General features: G+C 40.6%; 1 protein-coding gene and 1 long non-coding RNA gene across 4 annotated transcripts in view; one reads left to right on the top strand and one right to left on the bottom strand.

The window, feature by feature from the left end:
• Window positions 1-24,128, top strand: part of LOC124612353 (UDP-glycosyltransferase UGT5-like) — a 150,137-nt gene that overhangs the window by 17,892 nt on the left and 108,117 nt on the right. The window lies entirely within an intron of this gene.
• The window catches only part of LOC124612354, a 61,741-nt gene that overhangs the window by 14,951 nt on the left and 22,662 nt on the right, over window positions 1-24,128 (bottom strand). Inside the window, exons 1-2 of one of the 2 annotated variants that reach the window (XR_006979534.1) lie at window positions 22,490-22,851; window positions 16,377-16,519 (exon numbers count right to left, since the gene is read on the bottom strand). This is a non-coding gene — a long non-coding RNA (uncharacterized LOC124612354). Of the gene's footprint in view, window positions 1-16,376; window positions 16,520-22,489; window positions 22,852-24,128 lie in introns of those variants that run through there. The other variant, XR_006979533.1, reaches the window with a different exon arrangement.

Raw genomic sequence — 24,128 nt, 5'->3', positions numbered from 1 at the left:
TTAAAAATAAGTAAATGATATTATATAATGTAAAGTGCACCATATTCAAAAAATAAAACACTCCCAGAGTGAAACAGGAAGAATTTGGAATATTATTAAACAAGAAAGAATTGAAAGTAACTATTTAAATTTGAGTCTTCAGAAAATAACTGTGGCAATAATGATGATACATTCAAATCACTGGCTAATAAATTCAGTGGTTAACAACTATGGTTACTGCAGGGAGTCACAGTGGCAGCAAATACTGTATCCAGCAATAAACAACCAAGAATGAAAGTTATTTTAGCAGGGATGAACTGTGCCCCAGACTTGGATGAAAATACTATTTTAGATCATTCAGACAGGGTACTCTGCTACGTAACAAAGTGGAAAGGTTATGTAACAATATTTGGGGGAGACAAAAATTCAAGCTTTGCTGTAACTTTTAACAAACCTGCTGTAAAGAAGTTACTGAATATCCTAAGGCAGCACAGTCTCCATTACAGTAATTCAAAATTCACTAGACTAAAAGTATGATCAGGTAATGACTTTCTGTCCTCATGATATGTATTCCATCTATGTGAAAGAATTTATTTTCTCAGATCACCGCATGCCAACAGTAGAGATAAAACATTTTATGAAAGTGGATGGGAACATGTCCCAACAAAAGTTAATTAAGTATAAAAATACCTTAATATTAACAAAGTACATTCTGAAAAGAAGTAGTGTATCTGGTATAAGCATAACACACTGGGACAAATTACTTCTACGATGTGATTCCTATCCCCAATCCGTTTAAGAAACCTTCAACAATTATTTGATTAGTATCTTAAATGCTCATCTTGTTCTAAAGAAGAAGAAGAAGAAAAAGAAATTAATTAGGAAGGAAAAACCATGGTACACCCAAGAACTGGAGAATCTAAAGAATTAACTACTGCTGTTAAAAGGCCTGAGTTAATAACTGGATGGAAAAAAAAAGAAGCTGTACAAGAAAGATCTGCAGTTGCAATTGGCTATTCAAAGATCCAACATTAATTTCATAAAAAAACTGTAAAAACCAAGGCAAACCAACCTGGTCAGTAATTAATAACATTAAAGTGTAGACAGAAACTCTGATTACAGTTCTAGTACCAGCAGATACACTCCTGGAAATTGAAATAAGAACACCGTGAATTCATTGTCCCAGGAAGGGGAAACTTTATTGACACATTCCTGGGGTCAGATACATCACATGATCACACTGACAGAACCACAGGCACATAGACACAGGCAACAGAGCATGCACAATGTCGGCACTAGTACAGTGTATATCCACCTTTCGCAGCAATGCAGGCTGCTATTCTCCCATGGGGGCGATCGTAGAGATGCTGGATGTAGTCCTGTGGAACGGCTTGCCATGCCATTTGCACCTGGCGCCTCAGTTGGACCAGCGTTCGTGCTGGACGTGCAGACCGCGTGAGACGACGCTTCATCCAGTCCCAAACATGCTCAATGGGGGACAGATCGGGAGATCTTGCTGGCCAGGGTAGTTGACTTACACCTTCTAGAGCACGTTGGGTGGCACGGGATACATGCGGACGTGCATTGTCCTGTTGGAACAGCAAGTTCCCTTGCCGGTCTAGGAATGGTAGAACGATGGGTTCCATGATGGTTTGGATGTAAGGTGCACTATTCAGTGTCCCCTCGACGACCACCAGTGGTGTACGGCCAGTGTAGGAGATCGCTCCCCACACCATGATGCCGGGTGTTGGCCCTGTGTGCCTCGGTCGTATGCAGTCCTGATTGTGGCGCTCACCTGCACGGCGCCAAACACGCATACGACCATCATTGGCACCAAGGCAGAAGCGACTCTCATCGCTGAAGACGACACGTCTCCATTCGTCCCTCCATTCACGCCTGTCGCGACACCACTGGAGGCGGGCTGCACGATGTTGGGGCGTGAGCGGAAGATGGCCTAACGGTGTGCGGGACCGTAGCCCAGCTTCATGGAGACGGTTGCGAATGGTCCTCGCCGATACCCCAGGAGCAACAGTGTGCCTAATTTGCTGGGAAGTGGCGGTGCGGTCCCCTACGGCACTGCGTAGGATCCTACGGTCTTGGCGTGCATCCGTGCGTCGCTGCGGTCCGGTCCCAGGTCGACGGGCACGTGCACCTTCCGCCGACCACTGGCAACAACATCGATGTACTGTGGAGACCTCACGCCCCACGTGTTGAGCAATTCGGCGGTACGTCCACCCGGCCTCCCGCATGCCCACTATACGCCCTCGCTCAAAGTCCGTCAACTGCACATACGGTTCACGTCCACGCTGTCGCGGCATGCTACCAGTGTTAAAGACTGCGATGGAGCTCCGTATGCCACGGCAAACTGGCTGATACTGACGGAAGCGGTGCACAAATGCTGCGCAGCTAGCGCCATTCGACGGCCAACACCGCGGTTCCTGGTGTGTCCGCTGTGCCGTGCGTGTGATCATTGCTTGTACAGCCCTCTCGCAGTGTCCGGAGCAAGTATGGTGGGTCTGACACACCGGTGTCAATGTGTTCTTTTTTCCATTTCCAGGAGTGTATATTCAACTAATACTTTCTGAACTATGCAGAAGAAATCAAAAAGTTAATAAGAAAAAAGGGAAGGGAAGGGACTACTGATGTCAGCTGCACTGGAACTTTATGCAGAATCAGCAACAATAAGTGAAAATGTTTTCCGGACTGTGATTCGAACCCGCATCTCCTGCTTAATAGGCATTTGCATTAACCACTGCTGCACATGGACACTATATTTATCCCAAAGTAGCATGCATGGAGGACATGGACAGGATCTGTGGACAGATAGCTCGAGGTGGGAAAGTTGGTCAGCTGAGAGGCATGCCATGATAAACACTGTGTCCGAGTGTCACAGTGGTTAATGCAACTGCTTAGTAAGCAGGAGACCCCAGGTTTGAATCCCAGTCCAGTAGACATTTTCATTCATCACCACTGATTCTGCATAAAGTCCTGATGCAGCTGATTTCAATAGTCCCTTCCTTTCCCTCCATTTTCCTTTCTCCCTCTCCACCTTCAGTTTGCATTATATGTTTCACAGCTGCAGAATCCATATTGTATCTACTCTTTCAGAAATGTCTGAAAGAACAGACACCACAAATTCAAATATATATGGATTACCTTAAAAACACGGACCTAAACCATGACCGTGCTGGTCCTTCATTAAGCAACTTTAGGGAGATAAACCAAGGAAAAGTCCTTGAAACTATCAAAGACTTGAAAATTTCATATACTACAGATATTTCTAATATGTCAGATAACCTGTGGAAAGAAATAACACATTACATTGTAGTTCCATTAACATACACAATAAAATTGTGTACTGAAGAGGGTTTTTTTCCTGATCCCCTCAAATTATCCAAGGTGACTCCAGTCTTTAGAGTGCTACAGGGATCAAAATTAGGGCCTCTTCTATTCCTGGTAGAAACAAATGACTTACTGGATAATAATAATGTAAAGATATATACACACACAGATGATACAACTATTCTGTATGTTAATTATGTATTTGGCAACCTTGCCAAAAGAATGAATTTGGTGAAAGAAAGTGCATCATCCTGGTTAAATGCAAATGGTTTACTATTAAATATAAATAAGATGCAGAATATGTGGATCAGGCTATCAAAGACTGCAAAAATAGAAAACACAATATACAACTTTTAGGTATTACTCTTGAGAGCAAACTAACAAGCAACACCCGTGTAGAATAAATAATACTTAGGTCATCAAGAGTAATATACTTGCTGCAGAGACTAGTCGTGTTACCTTTGAATATGTAAGGACAGCACTTTTTTACAGATTAGTACTTTGGGGAAATAGCAAAAAGCTAAACGAAGTCCTTGTAATTCAGAGAGAAAACACCTACAGTAATGGCAAGATGAGATAGCAGAACTCATTGCAAGCTTTTGTTCACTAAGTATAAGATTATCACTGTATTTAATTTATATATTATAGAAAGTGTTAATTATGTACTTGCTGAAATATCAGATTTAAGCATAACAAATCAGAGATGTGATTATAACACAAGAACCAGTGCTACTCAGCTCTTACCACAAAACGGACTAGCAAAAACAAATCAAAACGTATAACAAACTGTTTGAACACACCACAAGCATGCCAATCAAATCATTTAAGGACAAACTGCAAGGATTCTTGCTAGCAATCCAATTTTATTCTTTAGATGAATAATTAGAAATGCCAAATACAACAATCTAAATAATTTACATATATATTTTGTAATCCACTCCGCCTACAGGCCACAAGTGGCCCATCAGGACCATCCAACCCCCGTGTCATCCTCATTTGAGGATGCAGATAGGAGGGGCGTGGGGTCAGCACACCGCTCTCCCGGTCGTTATGATGGTATTCTTGACCGGAGCCGCTACTATTCGGTCGAGTAGCTCCTCAATTGGCATCATGAGGCTGAGTGCAGCCCGAAAAATGGCAACAGCACGTGGTGGCCTGGATGGTCACCCATCCAATTGCCGACCACACCCGACAGTGCTTAACTTCGGTGATCTCACGGGAACCGGTGTATCCACTGCGGCAAGACCATTGTAATATTAACAAGTAATTCTACTGATGAAGTCTATTGCATGTACAAATGCTGAATTACTAATAAAGAAGCTGAATGAAGTACATCTGCATTATTTGGCAGACACATAATGCATTAGCAGACATTAGTATCAAAACTGCAACTACTAAGGACATTACAAAGTCCTCTAGGTCATTTAAAAAGTAATGTAAGCCATGATAGTGTTTCTAGCAGAGTATTAAAATTTTCTGCTGAAATATCTTAAGCTATGTTTGTAATTAGTCAGTGATGAAGGGCATATATTGGCTGAAAAAATGGGTTGTGTGGATTCTGACACTGACTAATTTATATGATGTAGTCAAGAGGTGCACAGTTGTATGCCACAGTACTTTAATTTCACTGTTCACAACCCCCAAATAATACAGTTATGTGGCCAGTGCACTATTGTTTAACTTGCAATATGCCTCATTTATAGTTTGCAGGTGAAACTCCACATACTGCTACAATAGTTTCTTGTTGAACCTCTGCGAGCAGTAAAATCTAATGACAAAGTTCGCAGTTCCTGAAGAATAATCAGGTACTTATGCAGCAGACACTGTAACTGTTTTTACACATGGCTAATTGTTTAACACTTATTTCACAGTTAAATTGAAGCATTGTTGTTGTTCTAACCAGCACAAGTTACTCATCTGAAACTCAGCCGTGGACTGACTGTCTCATGACCAAAAATCGGGCCCTTATATATCATCACTATAATCGGTACTGAAACTAGACATTGTTCAAAGTTTAATTTACAGAAATTACAATTAAAACTTGACTCTTTACATTAACTGAAACATTGAAAAATTGCATCTTTTCAACAGTTTCTTCTACTATGAGGTTTAGGCAGAATTATTTGTTTAAATCATGAAATTAACAAATACAGTTACACAAACAATACTTTAGACAAAACTGTTAATTACATTGAAATTAATGAAGGCCTTGTTTTGCTAACATGTTTTTGAATAGAGCTAAATAGATACTTTAATATTACTAGTACTTCGTCTTCCAAATGTTTACAATTATTACAGAATCTATACTTGTTTATATGTCAACAGTAGAATTTAAGTTACAAAACAATCACTGATTTCACCCTATAACAAATGATACTAACTAGGAATAGTCAAAATAAATTAGAAAATCAATTACATACATAAAACTAAGCACAAAATTAGACTTGGTGTTATATTTTTTAAAACTGAGGTCCAACCTTTCTCTTATATGAAAATGCAGATTATGCTCACGTATGTTTATAGTAATTTGTCAAAAGTAAGAAAACGAAATTTAGGCAGATGGCAAAACAAGAGGGGAATTAAAATTATCCCAGCTTGCTTCGTCACAATATCCTCATAGACTTAAATATGCTGGACTATCACCAGTTTGTAAAAAATGGAGATAAACGAACTTTTACCAACTCAGTCCACTCCTTCCATTATTTTCAGGAGCTTTCAGAAAATGGTCTGTGGTAGAATACTGTCTCAAATTCCTTAAAGTTTGCCTTTTATAACGAATTCTTCACAGAGAAAACAACAAAAGACCTCACAAATTAAGTCCCAGAAATGCTAAACATGGAGAACATAACCTGTTGGCACATTTTGTGACCATGTTAATCTATGCAGAACACAAAATTATACATGTCAAACTATAATGATAGGTATGAATGACCTATTTCTATGCCATCAGTGTTTGCAAAAGTTATCGAAAAGGCTGTGTATGTACGGTTAATTCATCATTTTATATCACGCGACTTGCTATCGAATGTAGAGTTCGGCTTTAGAAGTCGTTTGACAACTGAAAATGCTATATTCTTTTTTCTCTGTGAGGTACTGGATGGGCTAAACAAAAAGTTTCGAACGCTTGACGTATTTTTTGATTTAACAAAGGCATTTGACTGTGTTGATCTCACAATATTGCTCCAGAAGTTGGACCATTACGGAATAAGGGGAGTAGCTCACAATTGGTTCACCTCTTACTTTAGCAACAGGCAGCAAAAGGTCATTATTCACAATGTTGATAATGGCTGTGATGTGGGATCTGAGTGGGGTACTGTTAAGTGGGGGGTGCCCCTGTTCCTTATTTATATAAATGATATGCCCTCTAGTATTATGGGCAACTCTAAAATATTTCTGTTTGCTGATGACACTAGCTTGGTAGTAAAGGATGTTGTGTGAAACATTGACTCGGTTTCAAGTAGTGCAGTACATGAACTCAGTTCATGGCTTGTAGAAAATAAACTAACGTTAAATCACAGTAAGACTCAGTTTTTACAGTTTATAACACACAATTCAACAAAACCTGACGTTTTAATCTCACAGAACGGGCATATGATAAGTGAAACTGAACAGTTCAAATTTCTAGGTGTTCAGATAGATAGTAAGCTGTCATGGAAAGCCCACGTTCAGGACCTTGTTCGAAGACTTAATACTGCCATTTTCACTATTCGAACGGTATCAAAAGTGAGTGATACTTCGACACGTAAATTAGTCTACTTTGCTTATTTTCATTCACTTATGTCGTATGGTTTTATGTTTTGGGGTAACTCTTTCCATTCTAGAAGGATATTTTTGGCAGCTTCCATTGTAATTGCCAGTGTGCAACACCAGTTATACAGCACAAGTTGGACACTGCCTTATTTATTGTGACTGTGAGTGTACAGTTATATTCACAGTGAATAGGGAGTGATATGTGGCCAATCAGCAATCACAATGGAAGCTGCCAGGTGGATACTAATTAGAAAAGCCACCCACACTATCACAAGACAATACTCAGCACTGTGCAATGAAAATAAAAATGTAACTTCCATGTGCCCCATCTGAAGATGAGCCTGAATAGGTTTAAAAACTATTTGATGGAATAAACAAATATTTTGAAAAAGTGGATAATTGCAGTTTCCTGTATTTATATGGTCTTGTGTTATCAGACATTCCTAATGGATAAGCCTTAAGTGTCACACGCATGCAACTAGCCTCAGAATGTGTAAATATAACATGTAGTGTCCAAAAAGAATCATTACTCTTGTTCTTAACCTAACTACATGATTCTCTAATGACTTTAAAGGTTAGTTAAAAAATTTTAATGTTTGCTGACAACACAAGCACACTAATCAAGAGTCCAAACTCAGTTTACCAGACACTTCTCAATAGATAACAGAGAAAGTGTAAAACTGCTTCAAAGCAACCAGTTTAAGTTTTAATCTTATAAAGGCTCATTGCGCGGTGCACATGTGATGTTTTTGCTAGTTCTGATTGTACTTGCACTAAATTTGCCTCTGGGCTATTGCTGGGAGACTAGAGGACACAAGGCCATGAGAGTGTGTATGCAAGCTGCCATGGGTCGGATGTATGCCTATGCTCACCTTGCTATGGAGTAGTGACTGACTTGCAGCAGTGGCATTTGAAGGTCCATGTTGACTGAGGATGTGTGAGTGCTTTGCATTGTCTGAACATTGCTGGAAGGTGGAGGCCTCACCTGTGGAGAGTTATTGGTGCTATCACACTGGTTGGGAACATGGCTATCTTCTACCTGACAATTAAAGAAAATAAGCCTGTTTGGGGAGCAGTTGCCTGCCCATATTATGGCCTATGATGAGATCCTTTGATAACAGGCTTTAATTTTGTGCATCCTGGTTCCTTTCATACCCCCTTGATATTTGTGTCATTGCTCCAGTCTGGTATTGCAGGCTAATGGCACTCATCTGTATTTGATACCAGGCATATATATGAGATTGTGGTGAATGTACATTAAAATATTTTTTGGTAAAATTGTTATCTATTCACCATGTTATTGAGTAGCATGGCTGCTTTGTGGTGTGTGTCTGAGAGACACTTTCTGTTATATCCTGATGCAGATTACCTACCCTATTCTTTCATCTCACATTTATTAGTGTTTTAAGGTGTGTGCTAATTTGTTAAAACAGTGGTTTAGGCACTTTCTGTTAAAGTTGCCAACAATTTGCCTGCCTCATATGTTATCCAGTGTCCTACATTTTATGACTGTATGTTTATTCAGTTTGTTTTGCTGGTGCTTTCAGTGCTTGTTTAACTTACAAATTGGCTGTAAATTTAATACCATTTTTAGTCCTATGTGTGTGTTGCAGGACACATTAACTATTACTTAAAGAACAAATAAGCCCTTGGTCACAAATATTAAGTCAAAATTGACCAGGTTTCGACGCTACTATGAGAATTGTATTCAAAATTAGACTAACTGTTCTAAAACATATTAAGTATATAATACATTAATAAAATTAAAGTTTGTACTCACTGGAAAAAGATGCAGACTTACAAGTCACATATTAAAAGAGATCTAAGCTGGAAAGACGATGTCATGAATAGTTGTAAGTAAGATGGCGAGCTGCTAAGGGCTGCTTGTACTTTGGTGAACAAGGGTTGCAACAAGACTGAGGTGCCCACATTAGAGAGTGTGGGCAAGTAAACATGGTGTTGCTACGAGCGCCATCTAGTAGCCGCAGAAACAACTAGGCTACTGTACATTCAAAATTAGACACATGAAATTGTGATGCAGCTGATTCAGGAATAACGTAAGCACTAATAATAATAGGATGAAGTTACATATTTATCTGCTTTAACCAGAGATACATTTTGTAATGTAAAAAAACGTTAGTTATGACATACAAGAAAACAGCAAAGATGTAACAGGAAAACAGCATTTCGGTAAATTGCTTGAGGAAATCAGAATCAAAGATCAAGCAATGGCTTTATACAGCTGAAAAAGTTTTTATTTCGCAGCTGCAGCTGTTCGTTGAGAATGAGGCCATCATGATGAGAGAGATGTTTCAAAATCTCCAATTCCTCTAAAACATCTAACCTATGCCCCTTCTTTTTGGTATGCAGAATATTGTTATTGCCTATGGCTTTAGGCACGTGTCCAGTAATTAAGAGATGATTGGCAAAGGATGAATTTAGGGGACAGGTGCCGTTCTTTCTCAAAAGATGTTCTTTATATCTGATGGTGAAAGCACGTCCAGTTTGCCCTATATAATAGGAGGAGCAGGTATCGCAGATGATCTTATAAACGCCAGAACTTTCTGTAGGGGAGCGAATGGATCTTTTTTAATATGTGACTTGTAAGTACTGCATCTTTTTCCAGTCAGTACAAACTTTAATTTTATTAATGTATTATACACTTAATATGTTTAGAGCAGTTAGTCTAATTCTGAAGACGACTCTCATAGTAGCGTCGAAACCTGGTCAATTTTGACTTAATATTTGTGACCGAGGGCTTATTTGTTCTAATACACTCCTGGAAATTGAAATAAGAACACCGTGAATTCATTGTCCCAGGAAGGGGAAACTTTATTGACACATTCCTGGGGTCAGATACATCACATGATCACACTGACAGAACCACAGGCACATAGACACAGGCAACAGAGCATGCACAATGTCGGCACTAGTACAGTGTATATCCACCTTTCGCAGCAAGGCAGGCTGCTATTCTCCCATGGAGACGATCGTAGAGATGCTGGATGTAGTCCTGTGAAACGGCTTGCCATGCCATTTCCACCTGGCGCCTCAGTTGGACCAGCGTTCGTGCTGGACGTGCAGACCGCGTGAGACGACGCTTCATCCAGTTCCAAACATGCTCAATGGGGGACAGATCCGGAGATCTTGCTGGCCAGGGTAGTTGACTTACACCTTCTAGAGCACGTTGGGTGGCACGGGATACATGCGGACGTGCATTGTCCTGTTGGAACAGCGAGTTCCCTTGCCGGTCTAGGAATGGTAGAACGATGGGTTCGATGACGGTTTGGATGTACCGTGCACTATTCAGTGTCCCCTCGACGATCACCAGTGGTGTACGGCCAGTGTAGGAGATCGCTCCCCACACCATGATGCCGGGTGTTGGCCCTGTGTGCCTCGGTCGTATGCAGTCCTGATTGTGGCGCTCACCTGCAGGGCGCCGAACACGCATACGACCATCATTGGCACCAAGGCAGAAGCGACTCTCATCGCTGAAGACGACACGTCTCCATTCGTCCCTCCATTCACGCCTGTCGCGACACCACTGGAGGCGGGCTGCACGATGTTGGGGCGTGAGCGGAAGACGGCTTAACGGTGTGCGGGACCGTAGCCCAGCTTCATGGAGACGGTTGCGAATGGTCCTCGCCGATACCCCAGGAGCAACAGTGTCCCTAATTTGCTGGGAAGTGGCGGTGCGGTCCCCTACGGCACTGCGTAGGATCCTACGGTCTTGGCGTGCATCCGTGCGTCGCTGCGGTCCGATCCCAGGTCGACGGGCACGTGCACCTTCCGCCGACCACTGGCGACAACATCGATGTACTGTGAAGACCTCACGCCCCACGTGTTGAGCAATTCGGCGGTACGTCCACCCGGCCTCCCGCATGCCCACTATACGCCCTCGCTCAAAGTCCGTCAACTGCACATACGGTTCACGTCCACGCTGTCGCGGCATGCTACCAGTGTTAAAGACTGCGATGGAGCTCCGTATGCCACGGCAAACTGGCTGACACTGACGGCGGCGGTGCACAAATGCTGCGCAGCTAGCGCCATTCGACGGCCAACACCGCGGTTCCTGGTGTGTCCGCTGTGCCGTGCGTGTGATCATTGCTTGTACAGCCCTCTCGCAGTGTCCGGAGCAAGTATGGTGGGTCTGACACACCGGTGTCAATGTGTTCTTTTTTCCATTTCCAGGAGTGTATAATTCTGACATGGTCACTGAACCTTAGCAGCTATGTTCAAAGTTTATATTACTTAAAGCTTTGTTATTGAGACAGTAACTGGACAGATTTGACAATACATTCATTAAATGAGATCTTTTATCTTTTTTTTTTTGGTAAGATAGCTGACTAGCCAAGTACATTAAATTTGTATTACATGCCATTTGTTATTTTTTGAACTAGTCCTCCGTCTGTTAATTATTTATCAACTGCTTATTTTGTCATGCTGCACACTGGGCGTAGCTCCCTCTGTCTGCGTATTTGAGAAGCTACTGTCATCGTTTGCTACCCCTAAGGTTAAACATTGGTCTCACTTGGTGTCGCGTAGTATAAGTTTAGCCTACTGCTTGGTTTGGCCACTGGCCTCTAGGAACTTGTATAATTGCTTATGGACTTTTGTTTTTTTTCACTAAATTTCTGGGCAAATCCTAATGTTGTTGCACCTCTACCAGTTGTAAAGCTTGCTTTAGTGGCCACCCACCATTCATTCACTACATATCTCTTTCTTAAAATATTGTTGATTCCTTACTAATGAAGCACACCATTATTGGGCTTTAATGCAATTTTGCAGTTGCTAACTTTCATTAGCCATTTGTACTGTAACTATCTGTAACCTTAAATTACATTGACTACTGATGAAACATACCTTTCACTGGGCCTTAAGTCAGTTTTGCAGTTGCTGGTCACTACTGATTAAGTGTGGTTTAACTGGCCTTAATTTATAACTCATTTGTACTACAAATGTTTAAAACCTAAAGTCATTTTGGTGTCATTGTTGGACACACTTGTCCTTTGGCCTCAAGCCACTCTTTTAATTTGCTTGTCCTTAATCTGTTATTATTTGTTCTCTAAATGTGCTACAGGTTTTCTAAGTAAAAAAGAAAAATATGCTTACTCTCATTTTCTCATTTATGCATATTTCTCAATGTAAAGATTTTATTGTTTGTAATAAACTGATTTAAAGTATACTGTGTTTGTGGTCCCTGTACTTTTTCACTCCCCAGCCATATCCCTACTACTTCACTCATATTTTGAAACTTCAAACAAGCAAAAATCATGCTTGGTCTACAATAAATAAGACATTGCTTGTGTAAAATTCCTTAGGATCCAACTGGATAGCAAGCTAAATCTGAGTAAATGTGCAATAAACTAATAAAAAATCTCAGTTCAGCATTTTGGCTCATAGAAGTACTTCTATCTCCAGTATGTTGACCAAGGAGAAGAGAATTGGCTTGTTTGGAATATTTTCATTTACTCCTGTCTTACAGAATTATCTTCTGGAACAGTGCATCTAAAGTAACTAAATTATTTATTCAGCAAAAGCAAATAGTCTGAGAAATAGATAAGCACTCTTTTTTTTCATGAGGTCCCGTTAAGTATATTGGAATTCTAAGAATCACCCATTAGTACATTTACATCTTAATGGTTTTTGTTGTTGACAATAATAACTAGTTTAAGCTGAATCATAATCAACACAACACAACACAACACATTCAGAGTGGAGTCACATACTATGATTAAAAGGTACAACTACTGTTTAACATAAAGTAAGAAACTCTCTCTCTCAGGGGACACTGCCTCATCATAGCACTGTTCACATGGGTGGGAGGGTGCATGCTCCAGTGAAGCTGTGAGCTATATCAGTGGTAGCATAGCACTGACAGCTCCAGCCAACCCAGAAAAGTCTCAGGGAGCAGTCATACAAAGTGTTCCTCACAGTGACCTGTCTTGCCTATTTTTCCATTTATTACATATCCTGGATGTATCTATTTTATAGGACATTGGGAGCTCTTGAGGTGTGGTGAAACCTGTACTCCTATGGGAGAAAACCACAAGGACAAATCTTGCTAGCCCAAGAGCAGAAAAGTGGCAACCCCATTACTAGCCTAACCCTGCACAGCATCCATAATGTGGTCAGCGGACATATATCATTACCAAAAACCTTAGAAGTGTGCATTGGGAATAGGATGGAACCCTAAAAGTAAAAAATGACTAGATAGATTGGTTTATGAGTCAGCACATGGAATGTTGTGATATCACTGCAATACAAGAAACTGGATAGTGTGGGGATGGGATTTTACATGAAATTAAATCTGTTACCTTTTATTGAGGGTGCAAAGATAACGGAAGGCATGAATATGGAACAGGATGGTGAGTGACCATTTTGTAAGACATGTGAAGAGCTTCAGTGCAAACAGCAAGAGGATATCATGTTTCACTACAAGGCATAAATACTGAAATGTAGCACCTGTTAATGCATATTCATCTACAAAATTAAATGGCAAAAAGGAGAAAAGTGAGTTTTATGAAGATCTAGAAAGAACAGTGTAAAGCACTGGTACCAGAAATATTACATCATTTTGGAAGATTTCGGTGCCAAAGTGGGATAGGAAGACATAATAGGTCACCAACTGGGAAGGAGAGTGTACAGCAAAACAAATAATACTGGGCTACATCTCATCAGTACTCCACTACGCCAGAACCTTGTGGTGAGCTCAATGACCTTCCCCCACAAACAAATACATAAAGGAAACTGGACTTCCCATGACAGTAATACAATCCATCAGTTTGATAATAGATGTAAAGATGATACTTTGAGTTGCAGGCAGCACAATGAAAGGGCACTTGCACTTTAGCTTTTGGCCCAAGTGTGTGTGTGTGTGTGTGTGTGTGTGTGTGTGTGTGTGTGTTTTCTGAAGAAGGTTTTGCCCAAAAGCTGATGTGTAAGTGTCATTTCATTGTGCCCATCTGCAACTCAACATGTCATCTTTATGGTGAGTAGCAATCTACCGTTTCCTTATATTGTTGATATTCCAACCAGGATTTTCAATTGCTTGTTAGATTGATCACATGCTTATAGATGAGAGTTACAAGAAGTGTGTGACAGCTATCAGATCTTACAATTGGGCTGATGGGGACATAGAAAATTACTTAGTAATTGGCAAACTACAGTTATGATTGTGTTATAAAAGAAAGAGGAACAACATGGTCATGAAACAGTTTGCTGTTGAGAAGCTTAAAGATCCAGAACAGTGTGACCAGTATAATATTAGAGTGCATAACAAATTTGAAGACCTGGAATAAAGCCACAGTAATGGAAGAAGTGTTAACAATCAATGGGCAAATACAAAGAAGACTGTAGCTGAAGCAGCAAAGGAAATTCTAGGAGAAATGAAGCCAACAACCAAGCAGAAATGGTTTAGTGATAAATGTGAACAAACTATGAACACCAGGAAGAGAGGCAGGGAAGCACTCATGGTGGATAGAAATTGTGCAGAAAAGCAGGAAGAAGTCAAGAACTTAAAAAGAGAAACAAACAGGATTCTGAGGACAGAGAAAAAAAAGTCATGACCAACATGATTAATGAAAGAGAGAAGGAAACAGCAGAAAAATGTTTCAGATGATGAAACATGTGTGGAAGATTCAAAGAAATGGGGTGTTAGCTTTCAGTGATAAGGATGGAAATATGCTAACAGACAAGAAAAGGATTCTGAACAGGTGGAGGGAATATTTTGAGAAGTTACTGAATGCTGAAAATCCTGAAAATGTCTACCAAGAAGGAAGAATCACAGAGAGTTTTGAGAAAGAAAAAGACTGATGTAAACCAACATCACATAGCTAGAGCAATTAAGAAACTGAAGGATAATAAGGCACCATGAGGAGATAGGATAGCAGCAGGGATGTTGAAGGCAGGAGGTTGAACACTTCAGAAAGAGATTACAATCTCACCTAAAAGAGTGGAAGTGAGCTACCATTATACTACAGTACAAAAGAAACAGTAAAGGAAATTTTTGTAATTATATAGATATTTCTGTGACATGCATCATAAAAAGTGTTGTCATTAACAATTCTTGAAAAGCTGAAGCATTTTGCTGAAGATATAATTGGGGAGTACCATTCAGATTTATGGAACAAATTGAGAGAACTGCTGGAAATTCAACCATCGATTCCTGGTAATGTTTATAGATTCCTCAAAGGCTTATGACAGTAGACACAGATGACAGACACAGTTAACTAACTTGTGGAGGTGTGTTAAGATGTGTACAGTGGAGACAAAAGCCAATATGAAATACCACAGGGAGATGTCCAAAGAATTCAACATCATAAAAGATGTGAGACAAGGTGATGTGATTTCACCATTGCTTTTTAGTTTGGTCCTTGAGAAAGAGAAGGCAAATGGGTCAAGCTAAATGGTAGAACACAGTTTTTGGATATGCAGGTAACATTGCAGCCATAGTGGATTTGACAGGAAGAGATGGCAAAAACCATAGACGACTTAGGAGAGCACGCCATTAAGGCTGGACTGAGGATTAATATGGAGAAGACTGAAATGATAGATGTGTCAAGAGAAGCACCTTATAATTCCCCATTATAGACTGGAATATATAGCCAGAGTAGAAAATTTTACGTAACTTACCTTAGCATCTTGTTCAACAGGCATAACAACTCAAAATAAAAATTAATCAACATATTGTCAATAGGTGTTAAACTTATTTCAGTCTGAAGCAGGTAATTTCATCAAAACATCTGTCAGTTAAGACCATATTTAAAACCTGTAATATAGTTATAGTACCGGTGTTGTTATATGTGACAGAAACCTAATTAAGCATCACAGAAAAAGATTAAAAGAACCTGCAGATCTTTGAATAAAAACTCATGAGAAAGGTCTTTGCTCCATTCCACAAAGAGAACACCTGAAGATGTAGAATGAACCAGGAACCATATGACCTGATGAAACAACCAAACATCATGCAGAAAATGAGATCACAGCTTGGCAATGCACAGCCTGGCAATGCACACTGCTAGGAGGCAAGACACATGCCAGGCTAAAACTTTGCTTATGGAAAAACCAAATGGAACTCATCCAGTTAGAAGAGCAATGAAGTAATGGGAGGATGAACTGCAGACATACCTTCAACCACTGGGTGTCCGTGAGAACTGGATCCAAAGTGCACAAGATCCCACCTACAGTGGAACATGGTAAGATTGGTGCACGATCTTCAGGGCCAGTGATCACAAATATGCATGTAAGATATTATGAGTTCCTCTGAATTCAAAATAAAAATAAAAATACCTCCTAAAAATTACCTTATTATGTGGATTTAAGAACTGAGATTTCCATTAAATGCGTGAAGAGTAGAGAAGATCAGGGTAAACAAGCTTCTCTTCTTATGGTCCACAGGAAACTAATGTTTGCTGATAAATATCAGTGTGGTCATGTGGTCGGGAAGCTGGAAAAAATAAGATAAAACAGTCGCTATTTAATAGAACTCAGGAAGCAGCTGCTTTTGTCAAGAAACGACTTTTTTCGCATGTTGCATCCAGCTTCAGTAAGCATTTTAATGACAGTTAATTGTCTATGTCATTAACAGCTGCTTCTAGTGCAACTCACACTTTTCTTGTATCACAAGCCGAAAGCCTTGGATGAAGTTAGTCAGGTAAATACCATATTTCTTGTGACTATGTAGACTTTACTGGTGTATTAGTCTATCAAATTCTTGTCGGGTTTCCTGCCGGATCAAACTGCCATCTGAGCGCAATATTTCAGCAGTCATCTGGCCGCCATCGTCAGGTGAGAAAAGCTACGCTGCTCTCGCCAATAACTGATTCAACTTGCAAATGACTGCACCTTTATAAGCATCAGAAGTACAACAGCGCATATAAAGGTGCAGTCATTTGTGACTGGAATCAGTTATCAGTGAGAGCAGTGTAGCTTTTCTCACCTGATGATGGTGGCCAGGTGGACTGCTGAAATACTGTGCTCAGATGACTGTTTGATCTGGCTGGAAACCCAACAAGAATTTGATGTGCCATATTGCTTGATTTCTGAAAAGCATTTAACTCAGTACTACAGCTATGCCTGTTATCAAAAGTATGACCATAATTACTACAAATCCTTTTACTGTTCTTTTTGTGCAGTAGGATAATGGTAGCTGACTTCACTCTTTTTGATCTGCTCCTTTCTCCATACTTCACTTATGAGAATGTAAATTTCTTTATGAAGTGTTCAACCTCCCACTTTATATTAAGCAAAATTTGTGACCGGAGTGAGGAGTTCTTGGGGGAGGATGCACCATGTTATCTTGGATGGGGACTCATCAATAGATATAGAAGCAACTTCAAGTGGTGTTGGGACGCTTGGTTGGGAATTAATATATTATATTTTAATGGCATAGCACACAGTATTAGTAGTAACCTCTGAAATTTCACGGATGATGCAGTTATCTACAATGAATTACTATCTGAAAAAAGCTGCAGAAATATTCATTTACACATCATAAATATTTAAAAGATTGGTAACTTTCTTTAAATGTTCAGAAATGTAAAATGTCCAATTAACCAAATGGAAAAAAGTGGTATCTTATGACTACAGTATCAGTACACCACAGTTTGAATGGGTCAACTCATACAATTGCTTGGGTGTAACAATTTTTAGGGATGTGAAGTGGAATGCTCACATAGGCTCAGTTGTAGGTAAAGTAGGTGGCAGACTGTGGTTCATCTGTAGAGTACCAGGAAAATGCTGTCTGTGCAGGAGACTGCTTACAAACCACACATGTGCCCCTTACTAAAGTATTGCTCAAGTGTGTGGGACCTATTGTAAGTGGGACTAATAGGTGATATTGAATGTACACAGGGAATGGCAGCACAAATAGTTGTAGGTTTGTTCGGTCCATGGGAACAAGTCACAGACACCGAAGGAGCTGAACTGGCACTTTTCTGAACATATATGCACACTGTACAGAGAAAACCTACTTACAATATTTCAAGGAACAGCATTAAAAGATTAATCAAGGAATATACAACAACTCCCTATGTATTGCAGCCGCAGGGATTGTGAGGACAAGATTACATTAATAATAAACTATTTATTGCAGCAAAATAGCCATTATAGTTATGCATTAGATTACAATCATTTGAGAGTGAATTACAAGGATGTATTGAGTGTCTGCATAATTCTTAGTAGTAGATTACATTCAGTGCAGGTATTATAACAGATTATCATTTGAACCATTTATTGCATAGTCTCTAATTGATCTGGCCCTCTTGTTACATATTTCTATATAGTATATCTCACAAGACTGTCCACATAGTGTACACTTGCAAAGATCTGACGGTTCATGGTATGTTGTATTTGCACAAATTTCGTGGTGGAATCCGTGTACTGCGAGTCTTGTAAGTACGTGTCTCATCTCAAAATTTGCTGCTGTCCAAGTGCGGTCAATCATGGCCCCGGATCCATATAATTCCGTTGGTACTTCCTCTCTTTTCTTGAGTAGTGATTTTAGTAGGTTCTCCGATGCTGATGTGTTGGGAAGTAAGAACCTTGTCCTTAGATCCTCTATGAGGAAAGATTTTCGGGCGAGAAGGTAGACTAATCTTGATCTTGTGGTTTTTGCTACCCCTAATGCTCTTTTGATATAGGTTGCTTTTACTCTTTCCAATGTTTCTAAGTTCCTTTATTTAGGTGTATCCATATGATTTCTATCCCATAAGCCAGTATCGGTATTATTTTTGCTTGTGTCGCTTTCTCTGTTGTGTGTTTAGTGAAGCACTTTGCGGATGGCTAGAGTGTTATCCCTAGATATTTATAATCTTTTGTGATAGATATTTGCTTTCCATGTAGTGCAATTCTTGTTATTTTTGGGATTTGCCCGCCTGGTCTGAAAACCATCATTTCCGTCTTGTTGGTGTTGATTACGAACTTGTGTTTTGTGCACCATTTTTCCACGTCTTCCATAGTCTCCTGTAGTTTCTTTAAGTTTTTTGAGCCTATCAAAATGTCATCCGTGTAGGCATATTCTTCGACATCTTCGTCTTGAGCGATTTTCATAATGTCCTTTGCTGCCAGAATGAACAGGAGCAGGCTTAGTGGGTCTCCTTGGAGTACTCCGTTTGTTTGCCTTATTGGTTCAGGCAGGTTGAGGTTGTCCGAGATCCTTATCTCGTTTCATTCATTTATGGAGTTCATGATCCTTGTCCAGATACTGTCTCTTCCCAAGGTTTCGTCGAGCATCCTTTTTACTAATGATCAATCGAGGAGGTCGAAGGCCTTTGTGAAGTCTATGAATAAGCATAATATTTTTGCTTCTTATCAATGGTTTCCCATATGTTTTTTAAAACCAGCTCCACTGCTGTGATAGTGGATCTTTTTTCCCTGAACCCGAATTGAGCTTCTGCGAGGTGGTCTTCCAAAGTGTGTCTTATCCTTCCTGTGATTAGTTTTGTGAATACCTTAAAAGGGTTGTTTTCCAAGGCTATTCCTCTGTATTTGTTTGTGTCCTTTGGGTCGCCCTTCCCTTTGTACATTACCCTTACTATTGATTTTCTCCACTGGCCTGGGATTTTTGCTGTGTCGATGCATTTGTTATAAAGTTTTGTCCAGGTTGGTGCTAGCAGACGGGCTGTGTCTTTAAGGTATTCCTTGTAAAGCATGTCCGGTCCCACTGCTTTCTTCCTTTTTGTTGATTCAATGATGTTTTGGACCTCATTTGGGGTGAGTGGGGACCAGGCTGGCATATCTTGTGGTGTGAGCTCTTGACTTGCTACATGTGCTCCTTCTCTACCATCTTTGCTGAGAATGTCTTTGAAATGTCTTGTCCATTCTTCCATGCTTATATAGTGTCACTGTGCCTGCTTTCAGGGGCGGTTTGCAATGAATGGGTCTCTCCTGGCTTCTTTAGCTAGTCTTCTTCCTTCTTCTTCCCTGTGTGCCATTCTCTTCTCCCTTGTTAGTGTTTTGTAGGATCTTCTTTTCTCAGTGTATGTTTGTAGTAGTGAGTGATTATCTGTGTCCATTTTTAGTCGGTGTAAAGCTTGGAGTACTTCTTTTCTTTGCTGATAACACTCTTGATCGAACCACAGTTTAGCTCTTCTCACTTTCCAGGGGGTAGTTGCTTGTTTTAAGAGTTTCTCCAGTTCAAGCACTGCCTCCTCTACATTTGAGCTGTCGATTAAGGACTCAATTTGTTCTATCTGGTTATGGTATTCTTCCACTTTCCTTGGATCCAGTCTCCTCGAGAGTGGTCTCTTCTCTTGGTTCTCTCTTGGCTTCCATTCACTTTGTATGGCTATGTTCATCGGGATGTGTTTTCTTATAGGTGTGTGGTTTGCATTCCAAAGTGGGCTTATGTCCCCTTTTATGTTTCCTCTTATGAGGGCAATATCAATAGCACTTTTGCCATTATGGCAGAAGTACATAGGGGCATTTGTGTCATTTAGCAGGATGAGGCCTTCTTCTTGTAGTGATTCAATTACTAATTTTGTTTTGTGATTCTGTACATCCAACCGACAGTTTAGATCCCCTGTGATAAGTAAAGGGATGTCTTTCTTGCACCGTCTTATTTGTTAGCCCAGTTCATCAATTATGTCAATGGCCGATTCGCTTGGCTGGAAGTAGGTTGCTAATATTGTGATGTGTTTTACTTCTGTTAGAATGGAGTGATTTAGTTCTGTTGTCGCTATAATTGGTGTTATCCACGGTTTCAGTAGGACTGTTATTCCCCCTTGGGGTCGCCCCCTTTCTCCTTGCTTTGCCAGCATATTTATGCTATAGAATTTCGGGTGTTGCCAATGATCTGTGAGAAAAGTTTTTGTGAATATTGCTTCGTCATAACCTTTGAGAAAGTCTGTTGGAGCTATGCATGCTGTGTTTTTCAATTCTTCTACATTCCATAACATTATCTTCATGTTTTTTCTCCTTTCGTTTTCTCCTGGTTTTGTCGTCTCCGGGTACAAATGGTTTTGACACTCTAGTACCGGTGTGCTTCTCAGATTGTCTGCTATATTGTGGCATTGCTGGTCTTGGGCCAGTGAAAATTCTGAGTTTTCTTTGGTGACACCCTCTTGTAGGATGGCCGGTTTCCGGCTTCATTATATAGGAAGTCCTGGTCCCTGATAGGTTTCTTTTTTCTTTCTCCCCCCCCCCCCCCCATATATTATCTTACTTCTTTTCCTGTTGTTTGCATTATCTGTTCCTCTTTTGGGGGTGGGGGTGGTGGGTCCTCTTCTGTTGGTGATGATGTTGCTTCTTTTTCCTCTATCGGGCACTGTGAGGTTTGTGGGTCTGCTTCTGTTGGTGATGAGGTTGTTTCTTTTTCTTTTATATGGCACAGTGGAGACTTTCCCGCCTCTTCCTTCATTGGTAGTATTATGGGTGTCTGTGTTTGCCCTTGTAGTTTGTCAAATTTTTTCAAAATTTCTTTGCACAGAATAGTTTTTCCGCGGTTGTTTCTATGTAAACCATGCCTTGTGAAATGCTCTCTTTGTGAGCTTGTTGCATTTATGAAAGTCACATTTGGGAAGCTGCTACATATCTTCCTAAGTATCCTATTTGTTCTGGTAATTTCTTTATTTATGCAGGACTCGACCATCAAATCGTGTCTTTGAGGAATGCTTAGCACATATACTTCAGAATGAGTAGCTTTCCCTAGAGTTTCCCTCAGTACTCTTCTTGCATTGATACTTTCATCTCTATAAATGTCATTTCCTCCACCTATAATGACACATTTCACACCTTTTGTTACGGATGTTTCCCAGGATTTCAACACTTCACTTAATGGCACACCTGGCTTGGTGATTCCGCTTACTTTTAGTTTGTTTTGCATATTGGCCATTTTTTCTGCTAAGCCTCTTCCATGGCTGTCTGAGAAGATGTATACGTCACTCTTTTTATTTCTCCCACTTGTCTTAGATGTATGTTCCTTTCTCTTGTTTCCCTGTTTGTTCGTATCTTCACTAGTGTCTGGCAAGTCATATTTATTTCTATTATTCTCACTTGTCTCATACATATGATCCTTACTTTTAGTTCCCTGTTTGATCGAGTCTTCACGGGTGTCAGGAAGCTCAACTTTATTCATTGTTTTCAGATCGTGATGATTTTTGCACTGTTTCACACGCCAGGTTATTTTATGCCTAGTACTCTGCTCGATTTCCACTTTTTGTTTTTGTTCACGATCCCAATTTACCCCTTGTTTCACACGCCAGCTTATTATAGGACTAGCAAATGACTCAGTTTCCACTTTTTGTTTTTGTTTTAGTTCCCTGATCGATTTTTCTAGGTTGTTTGTATACTCTTTAGCTTGCAGTAGATCCTGATCTAGAGTTTCTACGACGTTTTCTTCCTGCATATTTGCTTGTTTTAATAAACACATTGATCGTAAACAACAACTGATTACTCCACAGTCAAAAATTGTGCTTACCTTTTGAAGTACTTCCTGTTCTTGTGTATAGCCAGCGTTTCCTTCCTGTGTGTTGTCTTGTTTTGATAAAAACGTCGGTTGAAAACAACAGTAGCTAATTTCCCCCTTGTCACTTTTCATGTTTACTGCGATTACATTAATTAAAGAGTACACAGAGGCATTTAAACATTCTTCCTGTACACCATATGCAAGTGGAATGGGAAGAAGCCCTGTAACTGGTACAATTGGAAGTACCTTCTGTGATGCACTCATATTTTCCAGTGAGCACCTGGACTCATTTCACATACTGAATGATACCCATTACGATGGTGATCACAGAACACAAATTAATTATCTAAGGTTGCTGATATTGTCAGCTGTGATGATACCCTCATTGGAAGAAGTTGATAGAGTATGATTTATATTTTTTTTATGGTCCTGTAAATCTTGAACCAGAGGTGCTGGAGTGTGCATGAGGTGTGCCTGCTTGTGTGTGTGAATGTTGTGTGTCTCTTTCTTGTACTGTATTTCCTATAAACAATAATGTACCTGTTGTGACAGTGCCACGAGATTTAAAAGTGCCGCTACGTCAGTACGCGAACACAGCGATAGAAGCGCTCCGCAGCTCAGCCGAGCGTGGGAGCGCCACTTGGCTATGAACGGCGCCGGCCGCAGGTCACGGCACGGCAGTGGAGTGACAGATTCAGAGTTGGAAGCATGTCAGTCGCTATTGCTCTACGTTGTATATCCACGCAATTTAATAGGATTAAAGGTTATAACACTTTTTGGCGACGAGGTCGGATATTTTTTTTCCTGCATTGCGGAATTGTGTGTTCGTGTCGGGGCAGACATGGAACAGCTTCTGCAAGCGCTCATTGACCAACAAACACAGCTGACGGCTGCTATTCAGGCGAAACAAACACAGCTGATGGCTGCTATTCAGGCGTTGTCGACGTCGCTTACTCATCGTCTGTCTTCCTCTTCTCCGCCTCCATTCCCTCCTTACGACGAGGCCGCTGAAGACTGGGAGGATTATGAGAAGCATTTGGGGCAACACTTCTTGGCTTTCGGCATTGTCGGCGCTCCTATGTGTAAGTCGTTATTTCTATCTTGGATTTCCCCACGGATCTATCAGCTGCTATCTCAGTTAGCCCCTCTGCGGGAACCAGCCTCTCTGTCCTTCCAAGAAATGTGTGACTTATTGTCTAACTATTACCGAAAAAATACCCATGTCGTTGCTGCCCGCGTGTCGTTCTACCGGTGTCGTAAACAGCCCCATAAATCCTACCGGGCTTGGGTGGCGGGACTACACGGTCTGAGTAGGAAATGTCAGTTTGTCACGGACACTCATCATGAGTCTTATGCTGATTCAATGGTTAGGGATGCTATTCTCTGGCTTGCTCCTGATAAAGAAGTTCGGCAACGTGCCTTACAACTGCCAAACCCGTCGTTGTCGGAAGTTCTAAGCATCGCGTGTCTCACGCTGCTGGTGCACAAATAGACGCGTGGTGTGATGTAGGCACTGTACATAACACTTTCGACATGGACAATTTGCCTGTTTCACAGGGGAACGATGATGTGGCGGCGGTTCACTCGCGTCAACAACGTCGCGTTGGGCCGCCACACTCGCAGCGAAAACAGCAACCACAGAAGCAGGTTC

Source organism: Schistocerca americana, chromosome 4 (assembly GCF_021461395.2).
Source record: "Schistocerca americana isolate TAMUIC-IGC-003095 chromosome 4, iqSchAmer2.1, whole genome shotgun sequence".
NCBI classification, from domain to species: Eukaryota; Metazoa; Arthropoda; class Insecta; order Orthoptera; family Acrididae; genus Schistocerca; species Schistocerca americana.
Note: the sequence above shows the minus strand (reverse complement) of the source record. Positions and strands in the feature narration are given on the sequence as shown.